The sequence below is a fragment of the Phyllostomus discolor genome, chromosome 1 (assembly GCF_004126475.2).
Source record: "Phyllostomus discolor isolate MPI-MPIP mPhyDis1 chromosome 1, mPhyDis1.pri.v3, whole genome shotgun sequence".
Lineage (NCBI taxonomy): Eukaryota > Metazoa > Chordata > Mammalia > Chiroptera > Phyllostomidae > Phyllostomus > Phyllostomus discolor.
This window is the reverse complement of record NC_040903.2, coordinates 87,716,579-87,719,609: the sequence shown is the minus strand read 5'-3', so window position 1 is coordinate 87,719,609 and position 3,031 is coordinate 87,716,579.

The following is a 3,031-nucleotide window of genomic DNA, read 5'->3' as shown; positions in this document are numbered from 1 at the left end:
AAACAAGATCTCAGTTGCTCTGGAAAGTAATAGTTTTGCAACTTCTTTTATGCATTTGAAATCAAGGAGGAAATGTTAAGGAAGACTACATGGAGGTGGGTGAAAGCAAGGTGGGGATGGGATTACAGAATAACTGAGATTGTGCACGCTCTTGAAGGTGGTCATATTTTAAAAGGAGGAGTCTTTAAAAAAAGAGGCATCTCAAAGATGTGTTAACCTGGATGCACAGAAACAATGGACTGGGCCTCATTAAGGCAAATAAGTGTCTTACTGAAGCAGTCACAGGCCTGGCCCTAGCCAGGTGTTCCATTGGTGGAGCAAGGCCATGACCTGCCCAGTTGGAAATTTGTGATCTTCCATAGAATCCCTTTTTTCATCCACACTAACTATTAAATTACTGTTATTACTAACTACCAAGTTGGTAAGGTAAATTTCCAGATACTCCACTCTCATAAAATTTGATCACCAAAGTACTATTCAGATAATGTTTTAGGGCCCAAAACATGGCATTCTGTTAGTAATCCCCTTCCTGAAGAAAAAGACTTCCAGTTTAAAAGATAAGGTGTATGTGTATAAGCTATTCTTTTTCTCAGAAATCTTTCTTTAAGGTCAAATAATTTTTAATGATAACAATGAAGAGAACACTGGCTAGGATGTTGAAAAATATCTTTTTTCTAGGTCACCAGCAAAACTAGGGAAAGTCGTGTGACCTAACCAGAATGCAATTCCCTCATCAATAAAAGAAGAAAATTGGATGAGAAGAACAAATATTTCAGCCTCATTATTTCTAAATGTCTAATTTCATAGTAATTTATCAAGTCAAAACATGAAATACCCAGAAGAGAAATGAAAGTTCAATTCTCCAATGCAAAGGGCATTTGATGACAAATGTTACTTTTTTTAAGGGCTTCAAATATTTCCCAGTCCCAATCTTTTGTTACTATTGCAAACAAGAAGCAAATTGGCTTCTTTTAAACTTTCTCATGCATTCATTTCCTGTGGTAAGAATAATAAACAAATCTAAGAGATGGCATGTCCCTTTGCTGCTTCTCCCTTTTTTCTCTCTTTCTACCTTCCAGTCCTAAAGCCATTAGGTAGAGCATAGCCCAATAAAGGTATATGTGCAGAGGGCAGTCGTCGTATCCCCACGAGGGGTGTTGGAGACTGAACCAGGAAAGAAGGGTATCCTAGAGATAGGAAAACTTAGTCTGGGCAGTTAGAGCCCAGGCAGGGTGACAAAGGTATCCAGAATGCAGAGGAAAATCACCCCTGCATCTCTAGTGGGGTAAGAGTGTGTGTCAGCACAGAATGTCAGCACCCAAGGATGACAAGGGGAGCCCACTTCCCCACACGCTTTGTTATAGCCGAAGCTGCAGGAGGAGAGAATCCATGCAAAGCAATGGCCTTGTAATAGAGCAAGGACTGGAGGGCATCCAGGAGTCGGGAGTGAAGAGAGAAGGTCTGGTGTGAATAGTCAGAGCCTGGGTGGGTGAGGAAAGCATCCCTGCTTGGCGGTGGCCCCACACAGAATGTAGGAGATGGACAAGGGTGAGAAGGGAGACCCTGCTGAGGTACCAGACTCTGTGCAGTGAGGCGGGCGCCTGGGGTGGGGGTGTGTTAGTGTGATTTAAATAGGAAATATACATTTGGTCTTTATTCAGTTTCTGGCACACAGCTAAACTCCTTGGAATTTCCTAAGTGAAAAAAGGGTTATTGCGGTGACTTTGGGGCAGACTAGAGGATGGGAGCTGGTTACCAAGCAAACCAACCACGTAATTAGAGGGTTGGAAATTTCAGTCACTCTCCCAGCACCCCCTAACTCTTCACCCCTGACCTCTGGAAGGAAGGAGAGGCTGGAGATTAAATTATTCACCAATGGCAAATGATTTAATCAATCATGCCTAACCCAAAAGGCCTGGGTTCAGAGAGCTTCCACACAGAGAAGTGTGGGGAATAATCAGAGAAAGCATGGCACCTCCTTGCCCTTTCCCTGTACCTTGCCCTAGGTGTCTCTTCCACCTGGGTGGTCCTCCATTATGTCCTTTTGTAATAAACCAGAGATCTAAGTAAAGGTTTCTCTTGACTTCTGTGAATGATTGGAATCTCTAATCTATACCCAGTCAGTCAGAAGCATAAGTGACAACCTAGACTCTGTGATTGGCGTTTGAAGGGAGAGGCAGTCTTTCTTGTGGGACTAAGCCCTTAAACTGGGATCTGATGCTACCTCCAGATAGGCAGGGTCAGAACTGAGTTCAGTGGTAGGACACCCAGCTGGTATGTGATACTTGCTTTATGGGTGCAGAAATCTCCCCACATATTGCAATTTGGGTGCAGAATAATAGAGTATCAGAAGCCAAGAGGAGAAGTGGGGGATCGAGAGATGACATCAAAAATAGAAGATGAGTTATACATAAGAGATTCATTAAGTAAGTAAATATATTATAGACAATAGTGATCAGTTCTCACACTGTTGGGGAAGGCCGTCGAAAACATGGAGAGGGAGAAAATGAGAAATGAACTAGAAAACTAGAATGAACTCGTGGTGTTAGGTTGGAATTGGAGATATCAGAGTAAAGTCATGGTTTTCTGTATATAGACAGATAAAAATAGATAGTAGTTGTAAATAATCCCCAACACTGTCCCCTGGGATGGCCTGAGAACAACAGCACCCTAACAGCAGTGAGCATGAATAGGGCCCTGAGCTTGGCTTCTAAAAACTATTCTGCACTAGTAAGAATCAGGGCTCCTTAGAGAAAGGGTCGATCTCAGGTCTGGGCAGAAAAAAAAAACAAGATGAACCCGAAAACTTTTATGCCTGAAAGCAAGGAAGTAGACAAAGAATGAGGAAATACATATTCAAGTGCTCTGAGGTAATGAATGGGACATCGGGGCAGCTACTTACCCTCAAATGGTTCAGAGGAAAGGTCTTTGTACTAGGCATCTTTTCTGTAAGTTTGTAATTGCTCCAAAATTTTAAAAATAAAACAGTGAGCAAAATAAGGAGAAACTCCTGGCAACAAATTACATAGAA